This window comes from Euprymna scolopes, chromosome 34 (assembly GCF_053919585.1).
Source record: "Euprymna scolopes isolate OS-2025 chromosome 34, ASM5391958v1, whole genome shotgun sequence".
Taxonomy (NCBI): Eukaryota; Metazoa; Mollusca; class Cephalopoda; order Sepiida; family Sepiolidae; genus Euprymna; species Euprymna scolopes.
The window spans coordinates 50074876-50092754 of record NC_136515.1 but is presented as its reverse complement, the minus strand read 5'-3'; the positions used below and the strand labels follow the sequence as shown (position 1 = coordinate 50092754).

The 17879-nt window shown below is 31.7% G+C and overlaps 1 protein-coding gene across 50 annotated transcripts in view; it reads left to right on the top strand.

Moving 5' to 3' along the window:
* LOC145259193 (band 4.1-like protein 2) overlaps nt 1-17879 on the top strand; it is a 585710-nt gene that overhangs the window by 555175 nt on the left and 12656 nt on the right. The window lies entirely within an intron of this gene.

The following is a 17879-nucleotide window of genomic DNA, read 5'->3' as shown; positions in this document are numbered from 1 at the left end:
ACGTGTTGTCGTGCGTGCGTGTGAGTTGTATGTTCTTTAGCATGACAGAGAATGTTCGTTTGGGTAATCCTGTAGAATGATAGGGTTCGTGTGGGTACCGCCCATGGAAATAAATGTTAGTTTGAAGAAAACCATACCTTGTTGTACTCTCGTCTTGGCTGGGGCCGCAGCCCCAGGCGAAGTCTGCTCCCAGGCCGCGTCAGGATCAAAGAGAATTAATGGTTTCAGGTTTCGGCTTTTATATATATATCTGTCACATGATTGAGAGCTGGCTGGCTTGTGATTGGTCAAGCCAGGAGAAAATGGATTTCAAATCTTGAAATTGTGAGAAGTAGATTCTGCCCGTTTGTAGCGGCTGCAGCAGATATGTTAATTAGTTTAAAAGTGAATTGTAGGAGATCAGGACAACAAAGTTAAAAAAAAAAAAAAGCAAAAGGGTCCAACTATAGTTCCCATTTGTTTGGATCTGAAATCAACGGTACTGATGTTATTCTGATCTTCTGTCTGTCTCTGTGTATGTATATATATATATATATATATATATATATATATATATATATATATATATATATATATATACCTCTTTTTCAAGAGGTTAGACCCCTAGGTCAGGTGTGATTTTGAAAAGCCATGCACTAGTATTAGCAGGCTTTGGCCAACAAAGCCTTGTAAGCATTCCCCAGCAAAGGCACCTTAGGCAATTAGCAATAAAGTTATCCCTTCTCAAAATAAAGGTAAAACCTGGTAGGGTTTATTTTCTAAGACTGAACAGACTATAGTTCAACTGCTACAAAGTCACTTTCGGACTGATGTCGATGACAGATCCTTGACTAGTAACAACATAAAAATATTTTGCAATGATTTTATTAAACAACTTTAAATAGTAGTGTGACCCTTCTGATAATGTAAATTGACCTACATAATTCGCTGAATGCTGTGTTTAACATACCCTTTTATAAAGGATATGGAAACATATCTAAAAAAAAAAAATTAAATTCTGGAAAAGCTTACATAAAAGTAATTCATGTCGTATAAAATAAAAAAAATTTTCATTAATTTTTTTTTTTTTTTTTTTTTCAGTCATTATTTTTATTATATATAATGTATGCGTGTTTTTGCATGGTGATATGCATTTTTTGATATCCCTGCATGTTCAGACAAATTTGTCAGTTGGTGACAGGATAAGGTGTTCTTTGTTTTTAATATTTGTTCTTTTTAATCAGATGTTTCCCGTAAATTGCTATTTACTTCATTAGACATGGTCGATATTTATATATATATATATAAGCCTATTATAAACAAGTCTTTAATATATTTGTATATATATATATATATATATATATATATATAGCGTATGTGTTAATTTATTTCTGTATTTCCAAAAAGATTTTTTATAATTTAACTGAGCAATATTAAAGTCTGAAAACAAAATAATTAGAATGATGCTAATATCATTGAAATAAGGTATGAGCTCACAATTTTCGCACAGTTATGGAGAAAATAGTCACTTATGTGGAACTAATAGATATGGTCAAGTTAAGCCTTTCCATTATTTGTTTAAAAAAAAAAAAAGTTTTATACTTACAGACACTAGTGTTTTGTCTTCAGTTATCATCAGTGTAGGAAGTGATAATTACTGCTGGTCAGAAGATTTGAGCCCAGTCATAAGTTGCTCTTTACCTCATTGACTAGCGTCTTGCCTCAAGGCCACCAGCAATTAATACAAGAACTGAAGAAAATTGAATGCTTATGAATGCCAAAACAGCATGTTTACATAGTAAGCAGCGAGAGTATTATATCTATATATATATTAGTGATGGGACGATTCCAATATTGTTTTTGATTCCGATACAAGTAAAGATTTTGTGCAAAATTCCTTATCTTGATTCTTTATAAATCTCTGAATATTTAACTATAAAACGTTTATTTTTCCTTGATTACCATAAAAACACATGTAAAATGTGCAGATATTTTTTCAAATGTTAAAACAAATTTGTGAGGAGGTGATCTATAGATTTTAGTTTTACTGATCGTTTAAAATCAATAAATATTTATTTTATCATTACTACCAGTAGTGGAAGGTTTTGTTTGAGACAAAATCAAATAAAAAAAAATATATATATATATAATTAAAGGAATCGTTTTTGGCATTGGAAAATAAGCACAAATTTTTCTGATACTGATTTTGGATATCCCCCAAATGTTCCGATTTTTCCGATTCTGATTAATCGTCTCAGCACACGCACACACATATATATAACAAAAATGTTACTAGAGGATAATCTGGTGAATGCATACATACTACACTGAGGAGGAGGTAATAACTGGGAAGATGATATCATGACAACGTAATAGATAGTACACTCCCCTTTCCACTGCAAAATATAGAGGAAGTAATATTTGGGATGATCTCATCATAAAAGGAGAAGGTAATGCCTGTGAATATGGTCTCATGACAACAGAATAAATAATACATTGTACCCACCCCCTTTCAAAGGAGGATGTAGTACGAGAAGATTACCTCCAATTCCATAAAAAAATGGAGATAATTCCTGGGAGGATGATAATTTCTGGGAGAATATATATGACAACAGAATCAATACTACACCACTCAATAATAGATTAAATCAGTTTATTATTATTATTATTATTACTATTATTATTATTACTATTATTATTATTATTACATAAAATGGTATCCAGCCTGGTACAGGCATTGATGGCTGTTGCTCTCCATCCATCTTTCTCCCTCAAGGAATTCATGAATTCATTGTTGCTCATCATTTTTGATGTTGCCCAGGTATTTAGACTGTCAACATATTTGGAACCCTGTTCACGCTGTTTCTCGAATAAAGAATTTGATATATTGTATAGCCTTCTTTGCAGTTGTACAGACAGTCGGTTGCAGTTTCTTTCTGTCCGAGCAGTGCCCATACTGGGCAATTGTCCTGACCGTGGTGCACAAAGGTATATTCTGCTCGGCACGACGAAACACAGAACCATGAACAGAATTATTTCTGTTTGCTTCCATATTACGTCAGTCACCTGGTTTCAATAATCTTACATTACCTTGATGTGGGGTGGGGTTTGGTGGGGTGGGGAGCTGTGAGTTCTAAACTGTGCCCAAGGGTCTCAGCCACACACTATTATTATTAATTTAAAAATGTTGTTGTACTAGCTTTTATGATTTTTTGGCCTTTTTGATAAAATCAAAGTGTAGTATCTGTTCTTAGCATATCAGAAAAGAATATCTACTACATTATAATTTCTTATAAGTTGCTTATTTAATAAATATCCAAATTAAGAAATTACAAAATTAATTGTCCTCCTTGCTATGTATATATGCTATTATTATTTATTGTGTATAATCTTGTTTTTCGGTTAAACTATTTAAATTGCAATGTTGTTGTGCGTAGCATAGCGACGTATTCGAGGAGGAGGAGATTTTCGTTCAAGAAATGATTTGATCACTAGCCAACCAAATCTGACATTTTAAAATCCAAAACCTGCAGTTAAACTGCATCATCACTGATGTCCGACCTCCTAAGTATCTACAAGATGTACAGTTTGTTTTAGTTTTTTTTAATGTCATTTTCTGACACTTGTTTTGTTGTTTTACAACTCATCAGTGTGGCTAGACATTAGCAAGCATATCAACCCACTGATTATGCTAAGAGTGGCAATAATTTTTTATTGCTTAAATGCATTTGTTTATTAATTTATGATACTAGTAACCTAGAGACCTAATTTGTTTTATAGAAGAGTATTGCAATGCACTAAGTGGAAACCATTATTTCCCCAGAGTGCTCCATCCACAGAGAAGGATATATATATAATATAATCATTATAAAAATTCTAATCAAATCTAATAGGAAATGCAAAATGGAAAAATACATGTTAATTTTTATTTATTCATCAACGTTTCGTCTTTCTTACAAGACTTTCTCAAGATGTGGTGCCTCTGTGATGTGAAAATAATTTTATTTCTTTTGAATTAAACAATAAATATTAGAATTTAATTCATATGTGGTGCGTACGACATGAAGGAATTTTTTTTTCCAAACAAGACATAGACTTTAGAATATGTGGAATGAGTTTTTTTTTTTTTTAAATTTAAAAAACTTAAATAAAAAAAATAACAACAACAAAAAAAAAACAGGGATTGAACTCACAACCATCTCGTTAATAGCAGCTCTGAGCACTAGAACATGAGACAGGTACTGTTGGCAAATGATATCTTCAAGCTTTATATCAACCACTACTTGACAGTGCTCCATTTGTTTATTTTCAAATAATGTTGCATGACTCTAAATAGTAGCAGGCGATATCTTTAATGACTGTGCTCAATCAGAGAAGAGGGCTTATATATAAGTATTTACACTGTTTTGCTGTATAACAGTTTTTCAGTGAGGCTAGACTAACACTCATCCCAAGCTAGGGATGAAACCTACAACCATTTAGTTAATAGTTGACAGCTTTAACCAGTATACTACAAAAATTTCTTGGTGAATAGAAATATTTTCAAGTTATGTTTTCTAAATGGTATTTTTGAAGTACTCAATGCAATATTGTATAAATAGATTTTGTGAATCTGTCGGTCACCATTTTTTTTTGTACATTGCAGAATTAGTTTAAATATTAAGTATTAACTATCCGGAATGGAGAAATATTGCATTAATACAAATAAAATGGATGACACGATCGAAAATTATTCTTATTCTATGACTATTATAAGATGTGTTACTTTCAGAACATATCGTATTTATAAATTTACTAGCAGGTCGCCCGGCATTGCCTAGTTGTAAGATATGCTTAAATATGATATCTTAATTTATGTAGATTACATATTTGTAATTATAGGGAAAATTCTCTATTGATTATTATATTAAACCTAATTGGGTAGAATATCATTATTTAAAGGGATGGCTCAACAGGAACTTGTTTACATTGGACTTGAACCTTAAGATCTTCAGTCTGAGGTTCTATCAACTAACCTCTTTGAACTGTTAAATAGAGCTTTAAATATTACCTAAATAAAATAATTAAAGCTTTGGTGTGATGGCATGGATTTATACTTTATTTCATGTTTCGAAACACGAGTTCAAACATAAAACAAATGATTAAATAATGACCAATAGTGTTGGAAATTATCCTAATCTAAAAATGTTCTTTTTTAATTGTGCATTAACATTAAAAACAGTTTAATGTATACTAGAATTTAAGCATGCGGGTGTGTAATTTTAATAGATTAAAAAAGACATCTGATTCATAAAATTATTGAAGTTTTCAACATAAAACATATATATATATATGTATATATACTAGCAGTTTAGCCCGGCTTTGCTCGGGCCCTATCTACTATTCATAACTTTATGTGCATATATATATATATATATATATATATATATATATATATATATATATTAAGTTTGACTCCTGTCCTTGTAACCTACATCAAAGGTTTCAAGTGTTTAGACCCAAAATTGATGAAGGAGTTTGGTAGTGTCTACAAAGGTCAACTCCTCCAACTTTGACCTCTTCATAGTCAAATTTTCGCCCAAAAACTTATTAAAAAGCTTGCTGCAGGTCTGTAAAATTTCAAATTTTTAGACCCAAAATAGGCTGAATAGTTTGCAAGAAACCGCAAAGGTAAAATCTTTTAAACTTTGACCCCTTGGTAGCCAAATTTTCGGCCAAAAACCGCTTAAAAAGCTGGCCCTATGTCTGAATACACTTTACGTTAAATTTCAAATGTTTAGACCAGAAATTGGCTGAGTAATTTAGTAGAGACCGCAGTGGTCAAATTTTGTTAACTTTGACCTCAATTTTAACCACTTAACATTTGTTTTGGGCTCAAATCAAATTAAAAAGTTTGATCCATGTTCAAGTAACCTACATCTAAAATTTCAAATGTTTAGACTCAAAATTGTCGGAGGAGTTTCAAAGGTCAAATGTTGAACTTTGACCACATTGATAGCCAAATTTCTGGCCGAAAACTGATTAAAAAGATTTTCCCACATCTCAATACCCCTTATGTCAAATATCGAGTCTGTAGACTGAAAATTGACAGTAGTTTTGTAGGGAAATGTGCATACACACAATTTCACTTTTCTAGATATCTCATATATTAGTATCTATTTGATGTTATTATTTAAGATGTTGCTTTTGTTTTGAACTGATCATGTGAATATTGAAACCTAGCACTTATTGTATAGCTTTATCTGTTCAATATAATACATGTTATACACTTATGAAATGGGTAAGTATTGTATAATCATTTTTTATGTGGGTCAAAGAACGTTATTGTAAGTATTGCCCTGATCGAAGGGTCGATGTTATGATTTTAAAGGTTAAGATTGATTTGTTGCTTATTATTTACATTTATGTTTCCGCTTTCTTTTACTTTTCTTGAAAACCAGGATGTGCAGATTGTAAACGTTTTAATTTTCGTTTTAAGCATGGCAATATGTCCGTATTTTACAAATGGACATGTTTCGTCCCAGTAATTTGACTGATATTTTGTGAAATTTTTGAATTCCTTAGTTGGATTAAGTTTTATATTAGTATATTTATTTACATGTAAATACTGCATCTATTTATCTTACGACAATTTTAAGATCAATTTTTTTTTGCTCAAGAAAAGTTGTTCATGAGATTTGTTTTGAAATGAGACCAGCTAAGATTTTTTTATTTCGTAATCCTATCTTTAAGCGTTAGATTTTCATAATCAATTCGACATCCGTTTTGCATATGTTAGTGCTACCATATCAGACTGTGTAGATAATGCCTGTTTGAAATAAAATATACTAAATATTGATTTTTAATGAGCCAAAATGACCAATTATCATCATAAAAATGTTTTTGTTTTATAGTATATCAACCTATGACACTAACCGGCTAGCATGGGTCACTTCTTGAGTCTTAATTGCATCGTTACAGGCAAGATTTCCATCGTTGGCATTACTGGCAGGAACCTCATGCTGAAATTGAATGTGTGTACAAAAATAGCGAACAAATGCATTTTTATAAAAATATATAATTTATTTTACGTTTAACACTGGCGGAGCATATTTTTATAAAGACCAGTTGAAACCATATGCATGCAGCTAAACTGCTATGTTGCATCCATCGAGCCCAGGGTGTAAGTCTCAACTGTTTAAAATGATACAATCATATTCAATTCTCTCTTTCTTCATTAAAAGAGAGAGAAAGGGAGTGAAGGGAGGGAAAGAGATAAAATGAGAGAAAGAGAAATATTCATACACTAGCGGGGGTACCCGGCGTTGCCCAGGTGTTTGGAGGTGTGTATGTAGGAGAGGGTGACCCTGTTTTAATATTATAAAAAAAATGTTTATGTTAAAAAAAATTGGAAAAACCAAAACAAAGCAAAAAGGAAAAAAAAAGTTGTAAAAGAGGAAAAAAAGTTTAGGTAGGAAGGTAGGCTCGAACCCGAAGCATCGAGGCTAAGGCAAAAAAAAAAAAAGCCTGACACGTTACCCCTGCACCAAAGAGACATACAATTGAGAACGGATAAAATTAAACCTTTAAAAACACTTGCAGGTGATTTAAACTGACGTCAATGTTTTCTAGGTCAAACATGACATAATTGTCGTAGTAGCAGGAGGAGAGAAAATGAAGGAACAATTTTTTCGGCACCCCCTCCTTGTAGAAAAGGGTCCAGTTTAGGATGAAGGAATTAATGTTTTTGGCCAATTTTTCGATATTTGTCGTCCAAGATGTCGGGCTTCAAAATGATACCAATCTTGTGAAAATCTGTCACCTCTGTCGAAAGTTTTTGCGAGACATACAAACACACATACATACACATTTTCGCTTTTATATATATATAGATAATGTGTAAATATTGTTTTGTTTTTGTATGCCTCAATGACGGGTTCTGTGGGTTTGACCTTTCATTTTCTAGGGTCTCAAATCGTTTTTGACTCAGGTGAATATTATAAACAATCTCATTCTTGGCTCAAGTCATCCCAGAATGATGTTCTAACATTTTCAAAATCACAAAGCACCTGCTCAACACATCTCCACCTCACAAGTACAAACAAGTTAGGCACAAGGTTCATTAATGTAGAAGCCCCCAAAAGGAGCGCTTTTCATTGTACCACAAACTGTTTTGGAGTTATTTAAAGTTGAATCCAGTTATCAATTCTTTAAATGTTTAATTCTATTTTGTAGTGATTTTCTTTTTTTTCCTAGGCAACCTCACTATTAAACATATTTACTCTATTCAGGATATTGATCACTTTGGATTCACTAATGTATTAGTTTGTAGTAAAGTTTGTTTTGCAGAACATATAGTTTGTAATTGATAAATTCTAAAGTTTTATTTAACTATTTTTTAATAAAAATTAGGTGAATTACTTTTGGAGAGATTTTCGTCTTATGTATGACTTAGAAACCATATCCCCAATTGCATTTTTAAGTCATGAGAGGCTACTATTTGGGACAAGATTTGCAGGGATACTCATTAGGGAGTTGGGGAGCGAGATGTCTGTTTATATTACACTTGGATTTTTGCATGCCACTACAGTTCAGGGAAGCAGGAGCCTGGGAGGGAATTCCAAAATGCAGTAGTCCATTGGAGAAAAAGCTATTTAGAAGACTTTACAACATATTGGGATCTCTACAGTGTAAGGGTCGGATTTTGTTGCTTATCGGGTTTGTCGAGGGTATTTTTGTCGAGGAGGGTACTAATGCTTTGAGTATGTAGAGCACTTGCCTTTGAAATACTTGTAAAACAAGTACAATGATGCCACGGTTCAGTGATGGGACAGGGGTTGGAGTTTAGTTGATAGTGCGAGACCTATCAGGTTGGCAACTCTTTTGTGAACCCTTTCTAGAAGCGAAAGACTAGCGGATGATGCACCAGCCCAAATGTTGCAACAATACTCCATGCATGGGCAAACAGTGGCTTTGTAGAGATACAGGATACTCCTAGGTGTGAGTAGCCTTTTAGCACGGTAAAAAGACATAACAAAGTCTGAATATTTGCTCCAAGCAATTTTAAAGCTAGATGGGATAAGCATCGTCACTATCTGCTCTCTACTGTTACCAGATCAGGCTGTCTGAAGATACCAGCTTTCTGACGTAAAACTGCACCAAACATGAATTGTTGCTTTTTTCTGATCACTTGGCAAAACTCAATCATGTTCTGCAAAATTAAAACAAAAACAATGTTCCTCTACAAAACAACCAAACCAAACACCATAAATAAATATTTGAAGATATAAAAAATTTGAAGCATGAAAACCTTTTACAAAATTATTCTATTCAGCATTAAATAACCCGAAAAGGGTTGACCTACCACAAAACAACTAAACCAGTTGTACATAGAAGACAGTGTGTTAGCCAACCCAGGTGTATTAAGAAAAGAGTAAAGTGGTTGATCATAGTCAAGGGTGATTCCAAGGCTCCTTTTTCATTAGCTACTACACTAAGATATAGAGGAAGATGCCACTCAACATATTTTTTTTTTTCTAAATATTAAAACAGTTCATTTCTCCTTCTCCAGCTGTGTATGACTATTTGTCCCTGCTGTGACATTACCCACATATCTCGAACAAATGCTTCTCTGAACACCTGTGTCATATCATCTCTGCTGTGACATCACTTTGCACAGCTGGCTTGGTCGTTTGCATATCTTTATGTGGCTGCTTCTGCTCCCACCGCCAGCAGCTCTGTTACACGGCTAGTATATTATAAGACATTTTATTTTCAGAACATGTCTCGTATTTATAAAGTAAAACTTTTAGACTACTTTTGGGTTTGAGTGTGTGTTTTATTTTTTGGTTCCCCGACAAAAGCAGGGTGGACCTGTAAATTCACCCTTGTCTGTTCGTCTATCCGCACTTTTCTCAATAACTATGCCTTGGAAATTTTTTGAAATTTTGCACAAACATTAAACATGATATGAGTAAAAAAGTAACAGAACGGATTTTCCGGGAAAAATCCGGTTGCCCTACTAGGGCTGCCTTTCAGGTTAAAATGGTTAAAATTGACACTTTTGTGCTTATTAAAAAAAAAAATTGATGCCTTGGATTTTTATAAAACTTTCTCAAAAGTTGTAACTAAATGATTTTAGCTTTTGGGTGTGCCTCAGGGACTCTGTTGGGGCTAATAAAAACACTCCATTTTTGGGACTATTTTACCATATTTGTCCAAAATTTTCTGTGTATGTCTATTTAGCAGTTTTGCTTGGTGATGAACTCAAAATTAAATATGTTAAGGCCTTGGGGACTTTTGGGGCTAAATAGGGGGGGGGCAAATGATGGACTTAGTCATTTTTTTTTTTTTTGCATTGTGCAGAACTCAAATTTACATATGTTAAAGCCTAAAACTGCACCGTTTGTTCATTTTCACCAGGATTTGACGTCCCCTGGGACTTATGGGGGTGGGGCAAATGCTGAACTTAGTCATTTCTTTTTATGCCTCGTTCACTGTGCACTCACGGGGGACCATGCATGCTTCACTTGTTTGCAAGTGAGTCACCACTTATCAAGGCCTGAAGGCTACTCGAGGATAAGGGTTAATGAGTGTACAGTGGTAACATAGGCAACAACGTAGTGATTATAACTGGTGGAAATTGGGTAGAATTTGATTCATTTAAGAGGACGGCTCAACAAGAACTTGTTTACATTGAACTTGAAGACGGCCATATTGTAGTCAGCAAAGTAATGGTTTACATTTTTTTTCCCTGATTACTATACATAATAGTTTTTATTGAAAAAGCAACAAAATGTTTGTAAGTGTAAACAAAAGTTTAAGTAGCAAAAGATGCTGTGTCGCTACAAATATTTTTTTTTTTTACATGGAAGTCACCAATTATCAAGGCCCGGAAGCCACTCAGGGATAAGGTTTATTGCGTGTACACTAATCAATGGGATAGTATCGTAGTAATCATTAGTATTGGAGATTTGATAAAGTGTCTTACTTAAGGGGGCGGATCATCAGGAATTTGTTTATGTTGGACTTGAAGACATCCAAGTTGTAGTCAGGTGGGAAACAGGCAAACGGAAGAGAGTTCCACAGGCATGCACTTCTAAGGAAGAAGCTTTGTTCATGGAATCTGTTTTATGCGTTCAGTTTAATTAAGTTCCATGATCGTGTTGTATAGATATTTATTTGTCTTAATTTTAATTTAAAAATATGAAAAGGTGTTTCATGATTTTTTTTGTGTTCACAATTTAATGTACAAAAATATTATCAATTTTACCCCCCCCCCCTTTTTTCTCTTAACACTCATCGCGTTTTGGTAACCCTAACAATTAACATAAATATCAAAATATAAATTTCATAATTAAAAGCTATAATTCAACAAACCATTTAAATTTTTCCAAATCTATCAAACATCCTGGTGCAGCTTTGTTTTTATTTTTCCATAAGCTTTAAAAATGCTTAAGCTTTTTTCTGCATATTAAATTAAAAAAGAAAATATTAAGGCTTATTGTGAAAGGCATTTATTTATTTAAAAAGATTTTACTTTTGTAAATTTGGAAAAAAAAATATTTACACACTCGTTTTGTCTAATTCTGATTATTTATAAGTGTTGTTGCATTTTGCAATTTTTATCCGTTTACCTGTCAAATTTTCTCTTTTGTTGAAACTTGGTTTTCTCACACTGAAACGCAATAATATTTTATGTCGTCTGCTCTAGTTATCGTATTGAACACTTTTGAACTTGGTTTTATTCTTATTAGGTTGGTGTAAAAATAATGAGGTTTTTGATGTGTGTGTGTATATATATATAATATATATATATATATATATATATATATATGATAAAAAACGACATTATTTTTGCACCAACCTAATACTTAACAAGTTCACTAAACACTGAGGAACTATTTGGATTTGGACTATTGTATTTGTCTTCTAACATTTCAGCCGATGTGATCAACTTTCAGAGTTTTTGTAATTTTATAGTCAATGAAGGTACTTCCTCACTTCTAGTGGAGGGCTACCGGAAGTGGTGACAAGACAAATCAGTTTCTTCACTTTTATTATTCTTCAGTATTTCTATTGTGAAGCGATTTATTGAAATAAAATAGGAAGAAAAAGACATTACCGAAAAGTATACAATTAAAATTAACAAAATTATACAGATAAAAATAGCAAAATTAATCTTAATTTTCACTTTTAATAACAAAATTAAAAAATAAGTTTTCATTTTATTTGAAGTTTTATAAGAAACATGTTTATGAGATTATAAAGATAAGCTGTTTTTTTTTTTTTAATTTTAAATTAAATTAAAAAGATTTTTATTTGAATTTCTATAATAAATCTTTTATGAAATTATTGAAATTAACAAAATTTCAAACATTTTCCTGTTTCATGAATTAAAATTATTTTAAAAGTGGAAAATTTAATTTACACATTATGATTTTCTTTGTTTTTTTTTCACATCTGAAGAATATAGATTGAAGAAATATTTTTTGTTTTAAGTTTTATCATACATCCTCTGAAATTTTTGTTGGGTGGGGAATTTGTTTAAAAAAAACCCTTAAAGTTAATGCTTTTTTCCAAGAAAAATCCTAATTTGCATATTTTCTTATAAACTGCATTTTTCTTAGACTATCGTCAGCATAAATGCCTATCAGTGATCTAAGGATGTTATTTGGAAAATCATTAATATAGATCAGGAAGAGAGTTAGACCCAGGCTGAACCTCTGAGGGACTCCAGCATTAATACTATGAGCTTCTGATTTCTGCCCATCAACCACTACTCTTATGAACCTATCAGAGAGAAAGGATTTAATAATTGATTAGAAATTTCCAGTTCTACCATAGCTGGAGATCTTGTGAAGTAGACCTTTATGCTCTACCCTATCAAAGGCCTTTGATATGTCAAGAGCAATTGCCCTAGAAAAGAGCCTTCATCAAGAGATTCGCTAATCTTATGAGATATAACTGTAAGCACATCTGCTGTAGATCTAGCAGAATGGAAACCATATTGCATGTCACTAAGGTTATTTTTGCTGAGGTGGTTTTTAAAAAAAAAACCTTCAAGTTGATGTTTTTTTTATTTTTATTTTTTTTTTTTTTAAGAAAAATCCTAATTTGCATATTTTCTTGTAAATTGCATTTATCTTAGACAATCGCAAATTAGCTATAAAAAAAGTGACAATCTTTGAAATTAAAGGAATGCTATCTTTGTATCATCAACTGACAGAATTCATAGAAAACTAGAACATCCCGACAATGTCTGTCCTCAATGAACTGTAATATTTCAATCGTTTTTATTGAAGATTTTTGTTAAACTTGTAGAGTGTTATATGAGACACGAATTGAGAGCTAGGTACTTGTGCATATTTTGCGATGGCATAGTTAGCTGTTGATGTATGCGTACTAAAATAAAATTCTCATCCTTAAAATGAGAAGGGGTTTATGTGGTTGGAATTTGTACATTTTACATAAGTCACCTAACTTTTGCCATTATTTTTCACAGCTGAGAAGAATTAGCTTTTAACTTATCTATGACGTTAAGGGTGATAATTTAATTTTTACAAAACAGAAATAAATTTAATGTTAATGCCACTCTGATGGAAATGTCTTTTTTATTATTATTATTATTTTTTTTTTTTTTTTTAGATATATTTTTCATATATACTAAAATAACAATTTGTATTAAAGTAGTGGGTTGATTAAAAAAAACAAACATTTTTCTGAAATTTCTTTTTTTTAATCTTAATTCTAGAATAAAATCTGTTCATCTGGAACATCACTTGAATGTTTTTTTTTTTTTTTTTTTTTTTTTTTTTTTACAAAGGCATCTGTTTTACATCAAAAATGTAAAAAAATATATTTTCAGTTTTGTTTTTATTTTGAATTGATTTTAAATTTCATTTTTTTTATTGCAGATTTAAATTTTTTTGTTGAAGCTTATAAACTTTGCAGCAATTTTTTTTTTTTTTCTTTAACATGTCTGATTGCATTATAAGGAAATATTTCATATACTTTTGGGGAACAATTTTTTTAACATAATTTCTGTTGAATTTCTCATTTTATTAGTAAATATAATTGCTGACTAATGTTCAATTGCACAATAAATGGTTTTGGAATTTTTTTTTAACAAGGATTGATAATTAGAATTATTCAGACTACCTATATATAGCTATATATATATATATATATATATAGCTATATATATATATATATATATATATATATATATATATATATATAGCTAATGTAATTTTTATGTTTATGTAATTTGCAAGTCCACAAGGGCCTGTGATGTAGTTGGTAGAGTACTTGGTAAAATTCAGTTGTAAGTTACACTCTTTTGGAAGTTAAAGGTTTAATCCTCAATGCAGGTGATGCTAAAAATACAATCGTGAAATACTTGGGATACTCCGTTTGAAATTCTGTGCAGATTCCCAAATCTGATAAACTTTTTTTTTTTTTTTTTTTTTTTTTTTTTAAATTTTTTTTTTTACTCATGTTCACCCCTTACAAAGCATATTGCCACTTGGATGTAAGGGGCGACTATTTGGGGCCATGTCTAGGAAAGGTTAACAAGATATTTGTTCATGTTACATTTAAACTTCTGCATATCAGTACAGCCAGGAAAATAGGCAGCAGGAAGAGAATTCCAAAGTATAGCTGTTCGAGGGAAGAAACTATTAGAATAGAAAGCTCTCTGGTATTTACAGACATCAACAGTGAAGGGGTGAGATCTTATTGCTAAGCGGGTTTGTCGGGGATATGTACGTCGAGAGGGTACAAGTGCAACGAGTTCATCAGAATACACTCCATTAAAATATTTGTAAAACAGGCACAGTGATGCAACATTGCAGTGATGGGACAGGGGCTGGAGCTTAGTTGATAAAGTGGGACCGATTAAATTGACAACTCTTTTTTGGGCCCTATCTCTGAGCTGGTGCATCTACCCATAGTGGTAGAGGTACCAGCTCAGATGTGGCAACAATACTCCATGCATGGGTGAATGGTGGCCTTGTCGAGGTACAGGATACTCTCAGGTGTGAGTAGTCTTTTAACTCGATAGAGAGAACCTACCTTCTTTGCAGCAGCCTTTGCAATGTCCTCTATTGAAGAAGGTTGGAGATTCTATTGACCAAAACATGTGAATAGCTTGCAAAGTTATGATAGTAGTTCGAATAATATGAATTATCAATCCTAATCTCCAAAAATTCAGAAACATGATAAAATAACTGACAGTTCATGGTTGATGTAATGAAAATACTCTGCATGTATTAAATACTTTCAGAGTTCAACAAAAAAACATAATGAAGTAAAAGACTGTTTACTGTTTTTTTTTTTTTTTTTTTACAATCTACTTAATGCTTTTTAAGACATAAGCACAAGTTTATTATATACCATTTCTTTTATTATCATTGAAAAAACATAGTCTTGATTCTCATCCAGGATTCTGCCTATATTAAAAAACAGAAAAAAGAAAAATCTGTATAATATACAAAAATATCATATTCCAAAAATCATGTAAATTGATCAAGTAGTTTTATTTTTATAAAGAAAATCATTTTTAAACAATTAATGAGAATTCATAGGCATTACAACATAAATCTCACACCTGTTTATGTAATTGGCAATCCCATCCTCCATGTTGTAAGGATAGGTGAAAGACGCAAAGGTTGCGTAATGAAGACACGTGGTATGCCGTTATACGATAAAATAAAAAGATTTATTTACAGCAGAATACAGAAGTAATAGGAAGAACAAGAGATAAAGAGTTTAGTGAGAAGAGATTATGAGTAACGTTACTTGCATTGTATTTTGATGAGAGGTTGATGGCAAGATTAGGAAAGTGGACCGGCCATGCCAAACCAGAGTGTGTTATTGTCACATCTTCACCTGTTGAGTTTGAGCGAAAAGAGGAAGAAAGATACAAAACAGGAGTGAACGTAGCTGTGTCGCCCCCTGGTGTTACCAGAGTTGAAGGGCGATAATTGTGTTTAGCTTAAGATCACACATTTGTATGTATGAGTTCCTATTTACAATGCCTCCCCACGGGACAGAGTTAGACACCAGGGTCGTTTTTTAACGTGGAGAAAAGGAACAAAAATAAAAATTGTCTCAGTCGTGAAGGATTTCTCCTCCACTGACAGAGAACAAGAAATTGAAGTGCAGCATCTGAAGAACAGATACTACACTTTGATCTTGTCCCGAAGGCCAAAAAAAAACAAAACAAAAAAACAAAAAAAAACTTGAATTATTTTTGAGTTACTTCCATTTGTTAAGATTGTTTTCAAAATGACAGGCCATAAAGTTGCTCTTCAGTTGCTCATAAAATTATATTTTCATATTTAAGAATAAAACTACTATCTATGATTTTTGGAATATATTTTCATTTTGTCATGAGTACATAAATCATACAGATTTTTATTTGTTTTTGATTTTTAATATAATGTAAATTAATGCAGTAAAACTGGGGTTATTTCTATTTATTTAGAAGCCACAGTTTAGTTAAATGTATTTGATCTAAAAAAAAATTGTTCCCCAGCTTAATCAATGTTACTAATTATACATTTTTTTTTATTTTATGTAATTATGTTTTACATATTTATTTATTGTATTGATTTCTTGTTAAATATTTCACTGGATTTTTTGAGAATATATTTTTTGGTGTGTATGCAGGAGTTAAAAGAGGGGGTTTAAATTTTTTTTTTTTTTTAAATTTATTTATTTATTCATTGTTTTTATTTTTTTATTTTTTCCATGAATGTTTTTCATTCTCTTTCTCTACAAAGCCATCAGAAAGACTTCATAGCATTTCTGAACTTTTTTTTAACAATGTTGAACCCTTAAAAAGTTTTTACATTTTTCTAGGCAACTTTTAAATGAGACTAATATCATTAACCCCCCCCTTGTAACTTTAAATAAAAAAATTGTCATATACTCGATTTACATGAGTTATGTCCCCTTGGTTCTATTGTCATAACAATGTTGTAAGGGGAGGTAATTATGATTACTATTTTCTGTTTCTTATCAGTAAGTTTATTGGACAATGTTCTATCGGTTTTATATGCCAAATTTGTAGTTGTGTGCAGAGGGGGCGGGGTGGTGGTGGTACTGATTCAATATGGAAGAAATCTAGCGAAGTGTTGGAGTAGTGGGACTGACTGCCACCACCCACAATATATTCCCTGAGATTAACAAAAAAAGTATTTCTAATGAAAATAGCTGAATTTCCCCTTTTAAAAAAGGAATAAACAAAGGGACCTATTTTTTCTTAGGTGTGTGAGGAGTGGGGACGACCCCCGAAAGTGACACCTCCTCCTCAAAAAGTAAAATAAAATTTCAGTTAATTCTGTCAAAAGACGGATTAAATAAATTATGATATGGTGGTTTCAGTTGTATGTATATATGCATATGTTTTTAAAATATCTCCACTGTTTGAAAGCATTATAATTGCAGAAATATGAAAACTGTACAGAAACCAATCAAAATGCAGATTTTTTTAAAGTAAACATTTATTAATTTAAAATTTAAACTTTTCACCCATATAAGAGTTTTCATCAGGAAATACAATATTTTTTTCTGTGGCATGTTAGTAAGTTATAAAAACTCTTCTATTATTATTACGGTTAATGTGCACACATATATACTAAATTATGAAAAAAATATATATAGCAATTAAGCTAACCAAAATGTTCTGTTCCTATCCCCATAAGGACTTGTTATTGTAAGGTTATTGACCAGGTGTGCCTATCTATAATAAGTGTTAACACTAGGTTCATTTTCTGAATATCTTTCTGGTAGCTCTGTCATAGGTTGCATTACAAGGTAAAAAAAACTTTAAGGTTATCAATGAAATTTTTTTTTTTTTTTTCATTTTGAATAACTGAAACATGTTTGTGCTTCCATGGATTCTTTTGGTTTAC